Below are 21080 nucleotides of genomic sequence, written 5' to 3' on the forward strand. Positions count from 1 at the left end.
GGAGAAAGGCACTTAGTGGCTAGGACAGGCAATCAAATCCTTGGTAATGGATATGAAAATAGAGAGAAGGGACGCCAGCCCTTTATAAGAGGCCAGAGAATGCGACCCCGCTGGGGATGCTAGCCAGGGATCAGACGCACTACTGGTTTTCTGGGAAAGAGAAGTCACAGAGGGAGCTTATCATGGAAATGAGCATGTCCTTCTATAGCCCTTATATCCTGTAGGATCCCAAGGGGCTGTATGGATCAAGGGCCAATTCAAAGCTGGCCTAAGCCCACTGAATCCTACTGGTTGTATCTCTACAGGGATCACAGCACAAATCCCACAGTGAAAATAGCTGCCTCTGGGACTGGAGATGGCAACTGTTTAACAGCTGTCCCATATTTGGTTGAAACTGCAGGAGCAAGGGGGGTTAAGGAAGCAGAAAGTGTTGCCCAGTAGCAAATTCAGAGGGGACTAAAGAGGAGAATTATTTGAAATGTCAATCGAACACGACAGAAGGGTTAGGTTCTTAAGCCATAGAAGGCCTGTGTGTCTGTATGGGGACGGGATGGTATTCAGACAGTAGTATACAGCCAGCCGTGGACACTGACTCTATTTTCAAAGAGAGACATCAGATCAGATCTGATTCTAAACAGAACTGAGACCCATCAAAAACCCAGTGCCATAACAGACTCTAATCCTAAAGATTCAGAAAGGGACTGGATAGTTATGTGGGTATCAGGGGTATCCAGTTATCATAACTAGTGACACTGAACATGTTGGAAGGGATATTAAACCTTGGGCTTCAAGGCCAAGCTGATCTCCGACTATTAGAGATCAGGAGAATTATGTGGGGGCAGATTGTGCCTCATCGACTATTGCAGGGTTCTTACACCTTCCTCTGATACATCTGGTGCTGACAGAGACAAGATCCTAGGATAGGTGGTCACTGGGTCTCACCCAGTCTGGCAAGTCCTATGTTGCTAACTGCCCTCTCTTGTTGGCGATCAGAGACCCAGGACTGAATGGAGACCGACTGCCTCTCTCGCCCCTGTAGGTGTTCTCTCTAGGTCAGGGTGGGAGCAGCGTGTGTGGGGGAAGCTTGCCCTGGTGCTGCCTGGATAGAGGTCTGCAATCTGCAGGGCTGTCAAATACAGCCCTGCTCTCAGGCATAAAGTTCACACACACCAGCAGCAGCCTTTGTCAACAGCACAGTCTCCCCCAGGGGTAACCAGGAACCAGAGACAGGTGTGCAGCCCTTGAGCGGGTTTGGTGCCTCCCCCACGCTGCTAGAATCACAGCCATCCCGCTGATTAGGGGCATCATGCACTCGGAAGCCTCCTAATCTCCTGCACTGCATTCAAGCTCATTCTCCCGATCTGCGACGCGCGCTCAGGTTTATGCTAATCCCGCCCGCCAGCCGCTCTGTTGGTGTGTACAGAGGGATTGTGTGTCAGACGCACCGAGGATCATTCAAGCGACGGCAAGGAGAGCAGCCACCAGGTGTGAGCAACAGGCTTAGTGCCATCCGGCTCCGCTGATCCCCTGCGGAGGAGAAGGAGCACGCAGGAAACTCACCTCTGCTCTCACGGCACATGGCGAGATCTACAAACGTGGGTGGAGACCAAGGCTAGCACGAACCCCTCAGGGCCCAAACTCGCGGCAGCTGTGATGTTTCCGGAGAAAAACAAATGCAGCCAGAATCCCCCACCCCTCCAATGAGGCCACCCCCTGCCCAGGGCTGAGGGACTCAGCAAAAGATGGGCCGTGTTTCTGATGTCTCACAGGGTCCCTCTAGGGAAGCATCATTCTCTATTACCCAGAATCCCCTAGGCCTTGCCCAGCCCCAGCATTGCATTCTCTGTTAGCCAGAAGTCCTCAAGGTCCTACCCAGCCCAGAGCCACGTTCTCAGTTTGTACAGCACCTAGTACAGTAGGGTCCTGGTCAGTGACTAGAGCTCCTGGGTGCTATGGTAATACAAATAAATAATAATAATAAATAACAGCACCTAGAATCCAACTGGGCCCTTTTGGCACCAGCACCAGACTCTGTTACCCAGAATCCCCTTGGCCCTCGCCCAGCTCCAGCCCTGTACCCTCTGTTACACACAAGAACTATTTGATTTCTCCTAGGCCCCGCTATATCCAGAGGGAGGAGATGGGATGCTGAAAGCAGAGAGAGCAAGAACTGCATTTATATCACCCCTGGCCTGCCCTGCAGGCTGCTGTATCTGCCGTGGTCCCCCGGGCACTTGGGATCTCCACCCGCAGCTCGGCCTCAGGAAACGCTGTGTAAATCCAGAAAGCAGCTTACAAACGACAGTGCCAGGACTCCAGATTCATCTCCCTGGGGTCAATGGCCGGGGGGAGGGAGACTGAGCAAAAGTCACTTGAACGATAATTGCACTTAGTGTTGGCAGAGGAGAGTTTGAAGTGGTCCCTGAATCTCGCCAGCAATCACTTAGCAAAAGCAACCCAGTTGGACACGATCCGGCAGGGCACAAGACAATGGTGTGTATGTGAGGGGTGGAAACATCATGTGGCGGGAGGGGAGGGAACTGCAGACCACGAGCCACTGCTGGTGTAAATTAGCCTTGCTCCACTGAAATCTCTGGGCCCTATCTGAGAGGAAAGGTGGGGCAGAGTCAGACGGGGCCTTAGGAAGGAGAGTTTCCATTTCCTATGTCAGGAACAGAAGGACCAAGGGAGGGATGTAGAGGGGACAGGGATGTGGTTTGAGCTATAGGCAGTTGCATTTTGAATGGACAGGAGGGAAGCAGGATGGAAGGTGTCAGGGCAGCAAGAACAGACGGTCCCCAGGGATGCTCCAGCTACAATGTTGCACACAGCACAGGCAGAAGGGGCCCCTGAGGGCTACAAGCGGTCAGAAGCCATCGATAGGTTAGTACTTAACCATGCTTAGATGCAACCCTAGAGCCCAAAAGGTCAAGCCAGCCCTGCTCCACTCCATAAATCCAGCAGAGTGCTTGCTAAGAGGACAGTTTTGCTTCACCTCCATTATTACTTCCTTACGCATAAATACACTGTATTGATAAAGCCATGAATCAAACTTCCCAACTGGGTCAGCAGGAAAAAGGAACTGCTGTCAGCTCTCACTCTGAGCAGGGGCCCAGGCATTAGCGCTCTGGCATGAGCTCTTAAAGGGACAGGCTGATGCCGCCCCACTCTGATTACAAGGGACTTTTTGTCCCTCTCTCAACCCATTCTCCCTCCCCCTCTTGCCTCAGGAGCCAATCCCCTTTCCATATCCCCAATTCCATCCCCCTCCTACTCCTTTTCCCTTCACCCCTTATTCCCGCTCTCCCTTTTCTCCATCTCAATCCTCTCACCCCACTCCATCTCCCCCTCCCCTTCCCACCCCATTACCGTCTCCCCCACATGTCCCTTCTTGCCTCATTTCCCCTCCTCGCCCTCCTTTCACCCATTGTCAGAGCAGTTCTCAGTGTCCGTCACCCTCCCCAGTGCAGAGACCTTCCCCTACCATCTCAGGCCTTCATCATTCAGGGGCTCATTCAAATGCGCGATCCTCTCCGGTCAGATTCCTGTGGGAGACAGCACATGGGTTAAAAAGGTCACTAGGGCTGCCACAGACTCAGCCTCCCCTCCCACCCGCAGCTCACTGTCCATTGCCTCCCGAATTAGCTTGGCACACTGACATTCTCCCTCTTTCAGTGCACTGCCCAGTGAACTAAAGGTAAAAAAATCACCGCACTGACACAGCGGGGGGAAACTCCAATGCACCGGGGGGGGCGAGTTCTGGGAGTAGGGGGGAAAATGGAGGTGACATGAGTGATTACTCCATTAAACCTGGGAAAGGGGAGGGATTCTCAGCCAGTGGAGCCAGGCTCTGATTGGAATCTCCATGTTTTGCACATTCCCCTGCAGCCCTCAGGCTGCTCTGCAGGGAAGGATTTCACGCCTACATTGAATTTTCTGATTCCCTGCTTGCCCTGCTCTCTCCATCCCTCCCAATGCTCCCTGCCCAAGATGGTATCATCCTGCTCGGAAAGCCGTGTCTGGCACATGTCCCCTCCCTGACCTCTTGGATTCAATGGGTTTTATTAGCAGAAAAAGCAAATTATTGCCTGGTGAAACCAAGGGAATTTGAAACCTTCAGCCACAGCACTGAGGCAATGGATAAGCTCCCCCAGCACCGCTCCCATGGCACACCAGAGCAGAGCCTGGTCGGGATTCCAGGCCTGAAATAGCAGGAGTGGAGATTCAAAAGCTGTGCCAGAGGATCCCAGCACTGAGTACAACAGTTTGAAATTCAGGTGAATTGGTAGAGCTGGGGGTCCCAGGACTGGAATAGCAGGGATGGGGGGAATTGAGGGGGTGAGAACAGAGTTGTGCAAAGGGGAGCCCAGAACTGGAATAGCAGGGAGGGCTGCAGGCTGAGACGGAAGGACTTTTGCAGAGTTGTTTGAGCGGAGTCTCAGGGGCCCCGCAGGGTGAGACTGAGATGCGCTGCTAGAGCGAGTTGGGGGACCCAGGAGCAAAGGAGCAAGAGCGTTGCAGGTGAGGCTTCAGAGGCGCTGGCAAAGGCAGGGTACAAGCACTGAAGTAGCAGGCAGAGCGCTAGACCAGGACTGAAATGCATTAGTAGTATCAGGGGTCGGGGAAGCTTAAACAGTGCTTGCATAAAGTACTAAATTCACTGACAAATGTGTAGAGAAAGGAATATATTGATTGTTCCCTGTCTGCTGGGAAAGAAACAGGCATTTGGCCACCCCCCATAAGGCCAGGTAGAAACATATGAGCTAGCCCTTCCACTGCAGAGGCTGACCAGCACCATGTCACCAGGTGACCAGCTCTGTCCATCGGTTAGTCCACATGAACTCTCACTCACCTAATGTGATTCCAGCTTGACTGGGTTGTGAGAACTGGTCGCTGGAGGGACGTCTACACTGCATTAAAAGGCCAGCAGCACGGGCGCAGCTGGCCTGGGTCAGCTGACTCAGGCTCACGAGGCTCCTGCTGCAGGGCTATAAAACCGCAGCGTAAATATTTGGGCTGGGGCTAGAGCCTGGGCTCTGAGACCCCATGAGGGGGGTGGGTCTCAGAGCCTGGACTCCAGCCTGAGCCCGCACATCTACACTGCAGCTCTATAGCCCTTCAACCCGGCCCTGGGAGCCCAAGTCAGCTGACCCAAGCTCTGAGACTCAGTGCCACAGGTTTTTTATTGCAGTGTAGACATACCCTAGGGAGTCAGGAGACCTGGCTTCTAACCCATGACTCTGCCACTGATGCACCGCATAACCTTGGGCAACCCCCTTCCCAGGCTGCAGTTTCCCCATTTGTGCAAGGATTTGATACCGCCCCACTTTGTTAAAAGGTTTTTGGGATACTTGGTTGATAGTGGAATGTGCCAAGTGATACTAGCCCTGGACTCCCCACCACACCTGCTTCCCAGGGGATGTTGTTGAGTCCTGGGCTCCTGTCACTCTGCGTTCCACTGCTGTTTGGATGCCCCTTGCCTCCCTTCAGCTGCTGTTGATTAGGAATCAGGATGTGTTCACACTTTCTGCCAGCTGCTACCTCTACAGTATGGTGCATTACTTGCTCTGATTGATTATTCTTTGGCCTTTTTTTCCTCCCCCTTTTTTTGCCTCCATGATGGAGTGGCCAATTTCCCCCAGAACTCCACGCTGCACTCTCTGGCTCCTGTTCTCCTTGGCGGGTCATGACCATTAATACTGAGGGATTCTCAGGCTGGAAACGATAGCGAGGGAGAGAGATGAGCAGCTAATGATGAGTGCAAATTCAAAACACAAACCAAGCGGCACTTCTACCCTCCCCCGCTTGACAATGACACGCTGTGTGTATGTCCAAAACCAGACAGCATGCAGACAGAGCAGAGCAGTGCTGGATTTATCTATTCCTGGAGCATTGTGGCTGCTGGGGCTGAGGGAAGTTAGGAATTGTACTGTGGAGACAAGTTTCATTACAATTATTTGGATTACAGTAGCGCCCGGGGAACTCATCCAAGATCAGGGCCCCATTCTTCTAGGCACTGCACAGATATAGAGCAAAAGATGGTCCCTGCCCCAAAGAGCTTCTAAAGAGACAAAGGAAGGGAAATTGAGGCACGGAGCAGGACAGTGACTTGCCAAATTAATGAAAGACTGTTTGGATTGCTGTAACAATATCTATATATATGGATCTGTAATTGGATTGCCCATCAAACGAGATTGGAGCCTTGGAACTGTAACTGAAAAAGCATGCTAACTTCAAAAGCAGGGGTCATTGTGTTCAACAATGGGAAATCCACAGACCCAGTCTGCGTTTAGTCAACAGAGGAAAAACCCATGCTGTGATGGAGACACTAGCCAGGTTGGTTTCTGGGGAAGACAAGAAGCTACAAGAGTGGACCCAGGAAGCGATCCTGTATCTCTGAACTGTTTTGGATTCTACCAGGGTGGAATACTGAATAAATGGACAGAGATCCCCAGAATTACACTAGGTAACCTTGAGGAACTTTTGGAAATAAAGCAGATTACTACACCTCTCAACACTGCATTTACAAACTTGGACTTATTTGGAAATGTATTTTATCTGCTTTAACCTCTCAATAACTCTCATTTCTTTTTCTTAGCTAATAAATCTTTAGTTAGTTTACTAGAGAAATTGGCTTTGGCGTTCTCTTTGGTGAGGTCCAGAATATCAATTTGACCTGGGGTAAGTGACCAATCCTTTGGGACTAGAAGTAACCCAATGCAAGATGATTTTTTTGGCTTAATAACCTTTCATCACAAAATCCAGTTTGTCTGGGTGGCAAGATTGGCTGGAGAGCCTAAGGGGACTGTTTGTAAAACTAACAATGATCCAGGGGTGCACATGTGTTACTGGCATGGTGAGATCTAATTATAGAACATACCACCAGTTTGGGGTGCCTGCCCTATTTTCTGACAGTCTGCCCTGAGATTGGCCCTCTCAGTTGTGAGCTATTCTAGACAGTGCAACACACCCGAATTAGAAAACTCTTTTGCTGCTCTTCCTAAAATCTATTTACGTGCTTATCTGGCCCCCAACACTGTATTATCCGAGCACCTCACACTCTGTGAGGTATTTATCTCCCCCACACCCCGTGACGCCAGGCAGGGGTATTCTCCCCATTTTACATATGGAGAACTGAGGCCCAGATCCACAAAAGCACAGAGGCTCCTAACTTCCGTTGACTTACCTCAGTAACTCACCCAGGGTGGCAGAGCAGGGAATCGAACCAGGTTTGCTGTGTCCCAGGCAAGCACCAAACCACTGGGCCATCCTTCCTCACCTTGGCAGCTGAACCCCTAAGATCACCACAAGGGAGCCCAGGGACCTGGGAGAACACACACCTCTGCCCATAGCAGGTGCCTTTACACCTTACACACCACCTCACTCCAGAAGCAAGGCCCAAACCTGCCCCATAACTGGCTCCCTGACCTGCCATCTCCTACCAGCTTAGTCCATGGGTCTCCTCCCTTCTCCTGACCCTAGGAAATTGAGTGATGGTGGAAGATGCAGAAAGTGCCATCTATACAGGACCTCAGTGAACAAATGGTTAAAGAATTCCTCCCGAGGACAATGTAGCCCTGGGTAAGGACCGTTATGAAGCCAGACTGTGGACAGCCCCCTTATTGCTCTACCCCAAACCCACACCGCTCTCCCGGCTCTGAGCCATCCCCTCGATCATCTCTGAGGTTCACCTTCGTGAGGAGAGGAAGCGGGGAATTTATGGCAGGAGAGCCAGCTGCTGGGGGAAAGGGCTCCCCCACTGCAATCTTTTAAACAGTGGTAACCGCTTCTGCTATCTTTTAATGCACCACTATTTCTTCGAGATTACGCTCAGTTGCTGCTCACCCCATTATCACTCAAATGTACATTTTATGGGACTGCAACAAAGACAGGTCATTCCCATTACAGTGCGGTGGCAGCATGGGCCCTGCCCACAGCCCCTGGAATCCAGGGTCTGTCAAGGAGGTGTGAAGTCATGGGAGAGGAAGCAAGGGGACCAGGCAACAGAACAGCCTTTCAGCAAATATCCGCGAAGGGAAATCATGAGTTCTAGGGGGAGCCAAGCAATTCTGGGTCATTGCTGACCCAAAGCCTTCTGCTTTCCCCCACCCCCAACATCTGTTTAGGTTTGTCTGTGAGACCACCACCATGGTCTGCCTCCAACTTCTCTTTTTCCTCTCACATTCATTCCTCTTCTCTCTTTTTCCGGTCTTGTTCTTTCATCGTCACCTCTCTGCCTCTCCCTCATCTCCAGTGCCCCGTTCTCTCTCTTCTCATTCTGCCCTCGCAGTCGGAAGTTCTGCCTTTCCTTCTCTCACTCCTTCCTTCCCAACCCTCCTCTCTCTTTCTCTCTCATTCATGCTCCGTCTCTTCTCTTTCAGTTCCCCACTCTCTCTGACCCTTCTTCCCTCACTCTTTCATCCCCTCTCCCTCTCTCTGCCATTGGCCCTCTCGAGCACTTGCATAACTCCACCCAGGCGCCACCGGAGGGGACAGCAGGAGGCCCTATGCATGCTGGCCAGTGCCATCTTGTCTCTCTTCCCTTGTGACATGGGCTATGGTCCTCACAGCCAGCCACCTGCGCAGCTCCTTTCACTAGTGACGCAGTGGGGCCCAGTGCAAGCTTTCTCCGCTGACATGTTCCACCCCACTTCCCACCGCAGGCTGGAAGCAGACATGCTCTTGGTTGTTTCCATCCTTGCGGATGCTTGTCCCCGTCTTCGAAAGACAGAAGCAGACAGAGAAAAGCAGGGGGTGCTATGGGTCAAAACTAAGATGGGGGGCAGCCAGGACAGGACTGCAGGGAGTTAGGACAGGGGCGTGTTTGGCAGAGTCGTGCATCTGAGGGGCTGCAACTGGAATAACAAGGGGCGTGATATGGCAGGATGGAGGTGCATGTGGGAACCAAGGGGTGGAGCTACAGAGGGGGCATTTGCAGAGTTGCTTCCAAGGAGCCAGGACTGGAATAACAGGCTGGAACTGAGGGGCATGAGGAGAAGGGGTGTGGGAAGACGAAGACTGGGATAGCAGGGGGTGCCCCAGAGCAGGATTGCGGGGCACAAGCAGAGAAGTCAAGGGGAAGTTTGCACAGCACCAGCCTGGCTCTAGCCCACACTATCCATCCTTATATTCAGCTGGAAAGATGGGAGGGGCCCTGACAAGACAAAAATCACATCTGCCACTTACCTCTGTGACTTGGGCACGTTGATTCACCTGGCCCCTGCCCAGCTGGAGGGGAAGGAAAGAGGTGGCTGGAAGGGGAGAATGGGTTATGATCATGGCCTGTGTCCCCTCCTGTGGATCATGGCAGAAGGGTTTGCTGGGGAAGAGGCCTGTGACAGGGGATTCCATTATCTCTGGAGACAGCTCCCCGTCCCTCTCTCCAGCCAGCATGATGGAGCTACAAGAAACACACCAGGGAAACAAAAGATAAAAAGCAGCCACAGCAGTAAGGGCTAAATAAAGACACGTGGCTCTGCAGATTTACCAGGCTGCTCGGGGAGCAATCGGCAGTCAGAAGTGCCTGGCTCAACGATGACAAAGGGAGAGGACTGCAGACAGGTACTGGCTGGGCGCTCATCTGCCTGTCACATAGGGAAGGAGTTGAGTCTATTAGTGCCGGGGTGCTTTGCACTGTGTCTCTGGCCACGTCAGCACGTGTGCGATGGCGGGGAGGGGAAGGAGAGCGTTGGGCGAGTTTATTCCCCACCGAGCATCAATCGAGTGCTTGTCTGAGGCATCTCCCAGCGCCAAAACAAGACAAGTGCCTTTGATCTGAAATCAATGGAGGGTGGCATGTCTGAGGTGACGGATCATCACTCAGGGACTCGCCTCGTCATGGGTCACAGGAGAGAAGCATCCTTCTCTCCCCTGCCCTGACAGTCGGCACTGGCAAATGGCTTCCCAGCCCCATCCCGGGGGAAAGCGACAGGGTTACAGGATCTGGTGCTTATCCGAGAGGGGCAGAGGTGGCTTTGAAAAGGGAATGCAGTGCCAGTGAGAAGTGCCCTGGAGAGGGAAGCCTTTGTTCAGTGAAGGGCAGCACCAGGGCCTGTTCTCCCTTCCCTGCTCCACCAACATGCCTCGCTCACCCTGGGGACCCCTGAGACCTGGGTTTCTGGTCCCTGCTCTGCCACAGCCTCCTGGCAGGACCTTTGTCAGCCCTGTACCTTACTCCTCATCCGGGGAAAACAACGGTGAGGGGCTCAGATACATGGGCTGAGAGAGAGGAGTTAGTTGAGTGCCCACGGCCCAGCCAGTCCGCAGTCTGCTGATGCTGCTGGCAACGTAGGCCAGTTAGTGCCAATTATGCTGGGGGGTTTGTGGCACGGGCTCTTGTCTGCGGGGAGCTAGACTGAGGCCTGCTTAACAGGATTAAAAACAAAGGACTGGGCAGTTATATGGATAACAAGAACAGCCAGGGTTACAGCAGTAAGGGTTTAAAAAACCTGCGAGACAGAACCTTCAGGGAGGCAGCTGGCCGATATTGGTGGAGTTGTGCTGAATTACTCCAGCTGAAGACCTGACTCTCAGTCTTGTGGGTGGGGTATAACCCTCATGCTTCAGGATAGGTGCCAGCCACTAAGGGGAGCTAGGAAGAAACTTCCCCAATGGGCAGGTTATCCCACCACTGCTTCTGCACCTTCCTCTGAAGCAGCTGGCACTGGCCCTGCTGGAGACATGACAAGAGGGACATCTACTCGGACCCAGTGTGGCAATCCCCTTGCCCAGCATTAGTGTCCATCAGACCAGGCCCTATTGTGCTGGGTGGCATACAGACAACCAACAAGGATATGGCTGAATAGCTTACAGTCCACACACACAAGGCAGGCAGCAATCGGCAGACAAGGGTCCATCGGTCCACCCCGCACAGGCCAAGCAGTTACAGGATGGTGGATGGATCCCCTTGCAGGTTGCTCTCCTACCAGCACAGATCACAGCTGACATGGCTGCATCCTCATACAGATCCCCACCTTCCACAGATCTCAGCCGCCCACCAAGCAGGACTACAGGTGCTTTACCGCTCCGGCCAGCAGGCCAAGACCTTGCACAGCCCTGATAGCGACTACTCCTGCCCAGTACCAACCTGGATTGGATTCATGCAAGCAACCTAGAAGCTAGGGGTCCTACGTTTCAATTGCACTCCCTGACACCCTCCCCCCCCCCCCCCCCGAAGCTATCCCCTGCCCCCATGCTTTGAGCATTTATCAAGGAGAAGCCCCATCTCTTCAGACCTCGCTCACCCACTTGAGGCAAAACATGACATTTTTTGCACAGAAAATAGACAGTCATGGTCACAGATTTTAATTAAAAATTAACCGTTGCCAGCGACTCCTGGACAAAATTAAGTCACCAGGTATCAGCTCTGCTGACAGGGACTGTAATTAAGAGCTGGATATTCCTCCTCCTGCAGCCCCCACCTGGACCCTGGCAGAAAGCAAAAGTTCTCCGTGGAATGTTAATGCCCCCACCGGAGCAGCTGGGACCCACAGCCTGAGGGAATCAAATACTGGGCACAGGTTCACGTGCTAAACCCAAGTAGTTACCTGTGGAAGTTTACAAGATCCCAGCATCTCTCTGGGACACACACTGGGCAGCTGTTGCAGGAATACAGTACCTGGAGGATCTTTATGCTGTAAAGATAAAGTATCTTCACCTACTTCAGTCTTGCATTCGTGGTCATTTCAACTCAAGGGCATCACTAAGGGGGTTTGAATAGCTCAGATGAACATTCTCCCCCTATTCAGGCACCTTGAGGACTTATCAAACCAAGGGCATTCAAACCCATGTCACAGAGAAGGCAAGGGACTTGCCCAACAGCACAGCAGGAGATATCACTTATCACAGAATATCAGGGTTGGAAGGGACCTCAGGAGGTTATCTAGTCCCACCCCCTGCTCAAAGCAGGACCAATCCCCAACTAAATCATCCCAGCCAGGGCTTTGTCAAGCCTGACCTTAAAAACCTCAAAGGAAGGAGATTCCACCACCTCCCTAGGTAATCCATTCCAGTGTTTCACCACACTCCTAGTGAAAAAGTTTTTCCTAATATCCAACCTAAACCTCCGCACTACAACTTGAGACCATTACTCCTCGTTCTGTCATCTGCCACCACGGAGAACAGTCTAGAGCCATCCTCTTTGGAACCCCCTTCCAGGTAGGTAAAGACAGCTATCAAATCCCCCCCCCCTTCATTCTTCTCTTATCAGACTAAATAATCCCAGTTCTCTCAGCCTCTTCTCATAAGTCATGTGCCCCAGCCCCCTGAATCACTTTTGTTGCCCTCCGCTGGACTCTTTTCAATTTTTCCACATCCTTCAAGGAGACTTAGGTCTCCTGACTCCTAATCCAATGCCTGAGCTCCTGGACCACACGGCAACCCACCTGCACTGTCTCACCCATGGCCAGAGCTGTGTTGGAGGGGCTCAGGAAATGGGGAGCCGAGGGCTAGAATGGCGGGGACAGCAGGTCAGGAGTTAGCACAGATGGCTTGTGGGGAGGGGGTTGTCCAGGACTGGAATAGTGGTCAAGGGCATGTTTGAAGACACCAGCAGCTTGAGAGGATTGTTTGAACCACACCTCCCACAGTAGAGTAGCCCTACGGGAGCTGGGATCGCAATTATGCCAGCCATCCCACCAACCACCTAATCCCAAGTCCTAGGGATTCACTAACTCAGCTGGGCCTGGAGGCCAGCTCTTCCCACTTGGCATGGTTTGGGGCAGCAGTGGATCATTGCTGCTGGACAGAGGACAGCCCATGTCCCCAATCCTATCCTATCGCCCACAGTACCACGAGTCAGCCTGGAAAGGTGCGGGCTTTGCTTCTTGGGGGAAGTTCCCCTCAGCCTGGAAATGTCGGAGCGCACAATCCCATGACTTACTGCCAGAGCCTGCCTCTCCGTATCTTCACCCTCATGCACGTGGGGCCCTGACACAGGGCTCAGTTAGCAACAGTTCCCTTCATTACACCAGCTAGAATGTCAAAGACCAACCAAGCCGCCTAAAGGGCAGCGCCTGCTGCTGCAACCCTGGCTTTTTGCTTCTCTGAAACCCCAGCACAACTGAGAGCTTGGACAACAGGAATCGCGGGTGAAATGAAGCTGAGGCTAAAAAGAGTTTGATGCATCTGCGCCGGGCCACTATCCCCGGGGAAAAGGTTAAATAGAGAGAGAAGGGGCAGATGGCATCCATGAGTGTTTAGCAGGGCCAGTGAGGGAGGGAGCAATGGCAAGTCTGTGAGAGACTCCGGAGCCTCGGCAGTGGCCACTTTATAGAAAAGCCTTACAGAATATAATAGAGACCCAGTCCCTCTCTAGAGGTCTTTGGATCATCCTAGACACCTGAATAAAGAATCCTACCACTGCTCTAGATTTCTATAGGCTGCTCCAACAGAACCCCTATGGACAGGATCTCATTCTCGTCTGAGTTCTCCAGGATTTGCGAGTTATTTCTGTAGCTTTTGACACAGGAGCTGCGTCTTCCCACATAGTTGTGCAATGCCTAGCAGAACGGGGCCCCAGCTGCCACCACAACACAGCCTAATAAATCTAGAACCCTATCACGTTTATGTAGGACTCCGTTGGTTCCCATCTTACTACACTCCCTGAGACATTCCCATAAGGGTCTAGCCTTGATGTACAAATAGCTCTTACACCTATGCTGGGAAACCTCATCATGAAACCACAATGCCCAGTGTCAGCTGAAACCCCTTATTAAGTAGCATGCCCCCACTACAGTAATTACTCCTATTTATAGCCAAGTATTTGCAGCTCACCCTCAATAAAACTACAGCCTACTCCACCTCCCTGTTACAGTCACTGAACGGAGAACAGCTGCTCGTTATACCCCCACAAAGATTCACTGGCCCTGATTTGAGCCACGTGGTTTAAACAGGCTCAAGAATTTCCTCTCCCCCTCCCCAGACTTTCCCCAACTTCATCGTAGGCTAAAACATGCGGCATTCTTGTGATGATGCTGCCAGGCCACGCAGCGTTGTGATCACAACCACTCCACATGCGAGGGGTTCGAAAGCAGGTCTTGGGGCCGGCCTGTGAAAGAGGCTGCCTTGTCTTGGGATTAAAGAACGAGGGAGCCTGGGTTCAGTTCCCAGCTCTGCCACTGACTCCCTGGGTGACCTTGGGCAAGTCACTTTGAGTGGGGATTTCGGAAAAGCTCAGGCGAAGCATAACTCCACTCCCAGGGGAAACCTCGAAAATTCCACCCTTAATCTCTGAGCTCCCATCTCTAAAACGGGGATAATGCGGCCTCCTCTATCTAGGCTGTAAATGTGAGTGCCGGGGACCGTCCCTTGTCACGTGTTCTTATAGCACCCAGGGGGGATGTCTGTGCCCAGATCTGAATTCCCCCAAAGCAGCCCATCCCTGCAAGCGTGAGAGTCAGCGACCGACATTACAAACAGTAGCAGTCTGGTATCTGCAATGACTCAGTGCATCAAGAAGGATGCTCTGTGGGTAGCTGGACCCATCACTCAAAGACATGGATACAGTTTTCAGCCTACACACCAGCCATTTGGGAAGCAATGGCAGCATTTCAAAGAGGAAGCAGCTTCTGACCATATTAACACCCATCCACGTCATTTGAATTGTTAAGGAAACAGAGAGGCACTTTGGGCTCCTGGCTTTTCCATAACTGTGCATGCCAAAGTGCTTGCAAATGGCTCAGGCCCACACAACCCCCCTGGCCGCAGCCAGAGCAAGGAGGAAAATCCCTTGCATTCTCTTTGCACAATCAGCCCAGTCCTGAAATAAAAAGTAACAAAGACGGAATGATCTTGTTCCTGCTCATACACAACTTCACTGGGGAATAACAATGCCCTGGAGTCACCGGGAGCCTTGCCTGAGTGGTGACTGGCTGAGGAGCTCAAGCTTTTACCCTTAGGCTATAAACTTCTTGGATCAAGAAGATCTTCCTTTCTTATTTGTCTGTGAATTATGGTGCACCGCAACGGCGCCCTGCACATAATCCTGGAGCTTCAGTTAGTGGCATGTCCTTCATAGGAAGGGTGTCTTCAAAATACTGACAGACTTAATGTGTGGAAAGATTGAAAAAGGCAAAGGAATTGCCGAGAGCGAGAGAGAGGTTCATAGCTATCAGCACCGCCACCTCACTGACCTCCTCCAGTTCCCTCCCTAAAACTCCTTTGCTGGGATGCCTGCAAGAACCCTGACAATGGTTACGCAGCTGGTGTGCTGGGACCATTGCCCATTATGCTGACCTGTACTGTGTCATTCTATCTAAAGGAACCTCACGGTAGTATCTGAGCCCCTCACCGGCTTTAAAGCATGTATCCTCACAACACCCCTGTGCGGTAAGGCTGTGCTACTGTCCCCTTTCAACAGGCACAGACAGACGAAATGACTTTCCCAAGCTCACACCGGAGGCCTCTAGTAAAGCCCAGCATTGAACCCAGGTTGCCCGAGTCCCATACAGCATCTGAACACTGGACCGCCCTTCCTTTGCATCATTTCCTTCCTGCTCCCCCATCTGTCCGTAGCCTTCTGTTGCTTCTTGGTCTTTGATCACCCGCTCTGTAGGGACCATCCGTTGTTCTCTTTGTACAGCTCTTAGGACAATGGGGGCCTGGTCCATGCTGCAGGCTCCGAGGCCCTACTGCAATACAAACAACAAACAACAACTGCAGATGCCAGAGCTTAGATCTGGATTTCAAAACCACCACCCCACCCCGCCCCCCCAGGAGACAGGGATGTTTGGATCAGGCTCATCTCTCATTCTCAGATGAGATTTGGAAAAAGTTTGAGGTGGAAGAGTGGGTTGGTTCAGTCAGCTGGAACGGTAGAGAAGGCTCTTGCACCAGCCATGGGAAGATCACATATGTGTAGCTGGCATGTGCAAAGGCAGCAAGTGGGTGGAACAAAGGGACAGCAGCCACCCCAGGAATAGCATTCATTGGAAGGGCAGGGACTATTCGTCTAGCTCTTTTGCACAAGCTCACGGAAGGCATAAACAAGATGCTCACAGATTGTGCAATCATGGGCTAATCAGGAGAGCCCCCACTCCACTAATCAGTCTCTGTGATTGCCCTTTCGCCTTGCCAGGAAGCGTGATGGGGAGAGACAGTTGCTGCTGCCACTCTACCTCCCTGCAGTTCTCACGCAGCCACCTGTGTGCAGCGGCAGTCAGATGCTGGTTTCTCCGTGGGATTTGAACCCAGGGCCGGGAAGAAGGAATCAAGCTGTTTAAGCAATTGCTGGTTCAAGGTCAGAGAGGTGATGCTGATTGTGAAAGCCCGCAAACTTCCCTCCACCCCAGACAGGCTCGAATCTCATTCCACCGCTCAGCTTGGGAACCGTGCACATTGCTGGGGATATTTATAGCTGGACGGGACACAGCAGTAGAATGTGTGCCTTGGGAGGCAGCCCTACATTGGCCCCAGAGAAAGGGACTGGATGTTCTTCTGAGTCCTTTCTATCTCATACGCCTCCAATTCTTAGAGGCACCCACATTCCAACACAGAGATCCACCCTAGCACAGACAGCCACAGAAAACAGAACGTCCTCCTACACAGCGGTCATCTGCTCCCTAAATTATGGGACAACTCAGGCCATGTGTGGGTCACAACATGGCTGAGCCATCAGGAACCAGGCAGAGACCAGACTCGCGTTGCCAGTCGCCCTACCAGGACTGGAAGAACCCAGAGGTGAGCAAATGTCCGGAGCAGTCACCATTTGCTATCCCAGTCCCATGCCCTCCCGGCTGCAGCTTGGATGCCTCCGCTGATGGGAGTCAATGCACTTTACCTGATTTCAGCAACTCTGGCCTGCCTATCTCCCCAATCACTTGTTGATGCATGAGAAGAACATTAGTGCAAGTGCTTTTCTTTTTTAATATAAATATGTGATCATTGCCTATTATGCCAAGCGAGCTGAAAACCCTGCACAATAATTACAACTAATTGCTCCTCCTCTCTGGAAAGTGTCTCTCTCCCGTCTGATGGCTGGAGACAGTTTCTCTGATGATACCCAATTGCCAATCTATTCAGACTGACATTTTGACAGTGCCCGCAACATCAAAAATAGACAAGATAAAGACCAGAGACCTGCTCTCCCCTCCCCTCCCCTCCCCTCCCCTTCCACTGAGATACATACTCCACATCTGATACTGCAGCGGCCATAGCCACTTCGGAGACATTCAAGAGGTTGCCGTTGGTGCTCCTGTACCTGCTGGTGCCGAGAGTCCCTGCCTCAGGCACACAGCCCACACCTCAGGATGGGGTCATCAGAGGTGAAGCCTTAGGGCAGGGACTCTCTCATTGTGCACAGTAGGGCCCCAGTGTCAGCAGGGGGGTCTAGATTCTACCATTGCTTCTTTTCCCCTGTTCCGTCCATACAGGGTGGAGACAGAGCGGCCAATAGCAAGACACAAGACTCCCCTGAGACCCCCCCCACACACTCCAGTCTGAGCTACAGGAGAGACTGGCAATAAGCTGAAGGCACGTGCTGGGCAGTGTTGTCCAGGAGGCAGCATCACCTAATCGTCTGAGAACAATGCAGGGCATCAGGGACTCCTGAGTTCTAGTCCTGCTGCTTAACACTGATGCCAAGTGGCTTTGCCTCAGTTTCCCTATCTAGAGTATGGAAATGATCTTTACCTACCTCATAGGGAGAATTAAATGGCTGAAATGCTAAGTGACTACTGAAATGGGACTGGGATTCTGAAGGCCTGGTTTTTATTCCAGGCTCTGCCATATAACCTTGGGCAAGTCAATGCTCTGCGCCTCAGTTTCCCATCTGTAAAAGATAGGGAGTGTTGCCCACTAACCTCACTGTGGGAGGAGAGGAGTTGTGTGGTGAGACTGGAGTAATTAGTGTTTGTAAAACTCTGAGAACCCCAGTTAAAGGCACCACCGAAGTAGTAATGATTTAGGCAATAGCCATCATTTCCAAGAGCAGCTCCCACCTGGGTAGGTGAAGAGAAGCACATGCTTCTGAGCCCAAAGGGAGGTGCTCCTGTTAGCCCCCCAACAAGAAGCAAACCCCTTTATGAGAGCATCTCCTCAAAGAGGCACTTTGGGATACTCATGAAGCATCAGTTCTCGAACCTCCCCCAGCCCCAGTCGCTCCCTTGCTAAAAGCTAATAGGAAAAGGGAGATTAAAGATTTCTCATCATTTTTCCTGGAAGAAAAAACCCAAACACTTCAGAGAATTGCAGCATTTCCTGACCGTACCTAAAGCATTCTCCTGAGCCAGCTGGCTGGTAGCCTGCTTCTAGCTCAGAGCTTTCCCTCGGTGCACACAGAACCCTTTCCAGCGGGCACAGAAATCCAGTTCTGGTTCTTTTCTTTCCAGGATCCACACCCAAAGGCCTTGCCTTCGGGGTATGGAATTCAGTTCCAGTCCTTCTGCCCGGTCCTAAATTCAGGGCAGAAATCCACTGATGAAATGGCTGACCTGTTGCAGTTAAAATGCACACCCTTTTGCACACTCACGCACGTTCCCTTGCCCACTGATCACCAAGGCTTTCTTTTCCCTTGTATGTACTACTGACCAAGAAGAGGCAAATGCAGTGCACGTGCACCAGGGATGAAGTCTTTGGAGTAACACCTGTGACCAAACTGATGCTACGAGTTGCATGTCACTCCCAGCTCTGAGCCATCCCTTCATACTAGCTGCAGACCTCAGCACTTCCCCAAATTCTCCCTCCCCACCTCCAGCACACGGGTTCACTTAGCCAGTTTGCCTAGACTTCCTCCAAACCCTGGTCACATCCCCTCCGATGCTGACTGAAGCAACAAAAAAACAACCCTCAGTCTGATTTACTGGGTTATCCAAGTGGGATTAATGAAAGGTGGTGGCTGGTCCTATTTCCCTATCAAGAATCTTCCATGGCCTTTATCCATGTAATATCTGAGCACCCCACAATCTTTCTAGTGTACTTCTCTATTATCCCCATTGTACACATAGAGAACTGAGGCACAGAGAGGCTAAGGGATTTACCCAAGTTCACACAGGGAGTCAGTGACAGAGAGACAATACTCAAGCCCTGGTTTCCTGAGTCCCAGTCCACTTACTAGACCACCCCTTCAATCTGGAAGTAGGGGTTGGAGTGCGGGGGACACAGAGGGATGGATGAAAGGTAACAAAGACAAAGACACCTGCGTCTTGTAGCAATTCCTCTAGCACATGACAGTGGATTCCCACCTCCTTCAGGAGCAAGAAATGGTGGGTCTCTGTCAGGTACACAATACGGTGTCTTGTCTTTGTAAATAATACTTGGGAATCTCTCTAGTGACTTCTATCCAAGCATCTCAGAGAGATGTGTATGGTTAAGGCGCAAGACTGAGTCTGAAGGCCTGGATTCTATTCCCACAGTCCTGCCATGTGTCCTGGGAAAGCCCTTAAGGACAAGATTTTCCAAAGAGCTCCACACCCAGGACCTCGCAAACTGAAGCCAATGGGGTTTCATGGGGCATAAATAAATGCAGAATTGGCCCTGAGCCTCTCTGTGTCTCTACTTCCTCACCCGTACAACGGGGCCACTGAATTCAGCAGGACGTTCATGAAGCTCGATTCACTATTTGCAAAGTGCTTTGAGATCCTCAGATGGAAGGGGCTGGAGAAGAGCTGACCATCAGCACTTAGATTCTTGAGTGATGGGCCCTCTGGAAAAAACTTAAGATCAATAACGGGACTGGTTCAACCTCACAATACGCCTGTGACTTAAGTGTCCCTGTGGGGAAACTGAGGCACAAAGCACAGCAGTGCCTTGCCTCCAAGGTCCCACAGCAAGTCAGTGGCAGAGGCAGAATTGACCTCAGGAGTCACGCTGTGCTAACCACTAGAACCCACGGCTCACACTGCTACACCAGGGCCCATTCCCATCACTGCTGGGAGGTCCCTTGCTGCCATGGAAAAGACCCAGGTCTGATTTCTCACTCGCTGCCTGAGAGATCTGAGAGCACATCTAAGGGGGGATTTACTAGGGGGAGGGATAGCTCAGTGGTTTGAGCATTGGCCTGCTAAACCCAGGGTTGTGAGTTCAATCCTTGAGGGAGCCATTTAGGGATCTGGGGCAAAAATTGGGGATTGGTCCTGCTTTGAGCAGGGGGTTGGACTAGATGACCTCCTGAGGTCCCTTCCAACCCTGATATTCTATGGCACAACCTTTCCCCTGGAAGATGGGGGAGCCATGCATTGCTCTACAGTGACCCCTGCCATCAGGATCCCCACACACTGCTGTTCAACAGGAGTCCATCCCAGCCCTGGGGATGTTGCCGGGGGAACTCATAGTGACCCCATAAAGCCAGCAAGAAACCCAGCCCGCTGCCTCCCTTGCCCTTAGCAAATTGCACCAGGAGAGGAACAGATTCTTACCAGGCAAGTTTGAGCAGCCCTTTGGCATAGCAGGGCCCTTCTACCACTCACGCGTCTCACTGCATCTCCGCTCCCCTCTTCCTCCTGTCCCTGCCCTCCAGTCCCCTGCAAGAGCTCCCTGATTAGGCTGCAGCGTGATGCATTAATCATTCCCATTGCATGTTGAGCCATCTGGCTGATATTGGCCCTCCTGCCACACCACAGAGGATTGTTAACACAAAGCATATGCTTTGTTAGAAATTAATAATAATTTTAGGCTCTCACCAGCTGCTGGTAATTGGCTCCCCTTTCACACAGATAACTGAGAGCAGCAGGGTGGAAACTCAGCCTCTTCCTGGCTCCCTTTCTAATGAGATGAGTGTGCAGCCCTGGGAAGGAGGCCGTTCTATAGAGGGAAGTATGATAGAGGCAGGGTAATAGGTTTTTAATAACTGTATACATGCATCCAGTGCGCCGACGGGCGAGAGGAGCAGGGTGACGGGAGAAGCTTGCAGGCCGGCAGTGTGCAGGGGAATTTTAATACTGAATTAATATATCTGCTTCCACCACCCCTAGCCCATGTTTAGCTGCTCGGCTGCCACCTTTAGAGAGAGGAGAGTCCAGGGGAGCAGCAGCAGAAGGGATGGGGAAGATAAATGGCATGGACGCAGGTTTAAAATCCCCAATTATTTTTGAAAGGATACAGGGCAGATTTTGTGTCTGCTAGTTGTCAGGGACAACTTTCTCCCC

At 51.8% G+C, this 21080-nt stretch overlaps 1 long non-coding RNA gene across 1 annotated transcript; it reads right to left on the reverse strand.

Annotated features, from left to right (window-relative positions):
• Positions 1-3491: 3491 nt before the first annotated feature.
• Positions 3492-20463, reverse strand: LOC311513401. Its single transcript, XR_014709717.1, has 3 exons — positions 20352-20463; positions 9187-9400; positions 3492-3545 (listed from the first exon to the last, which is right to left on the reverse strand). It is a non-coding gene; the product is annotated as an uncharacterized lncRNA (long non-coding RNA).
• Between the last annotated feature and the right edge of the window lie 617 nt (positions 20464-21080).

Source organism: Lepidochelys olivacea (genome assembly GCF_965140295.1).
Source record: "Lepidochelys olivacea isolate rLepOli2 genome assembly, chromosome: 26".
Classification (NCBI taxonomy): Eukaryota; Metazoa; Chordata; order Testudines; family Cheloniidae; genus Lepidochelys; species Lepidochelys olivacea.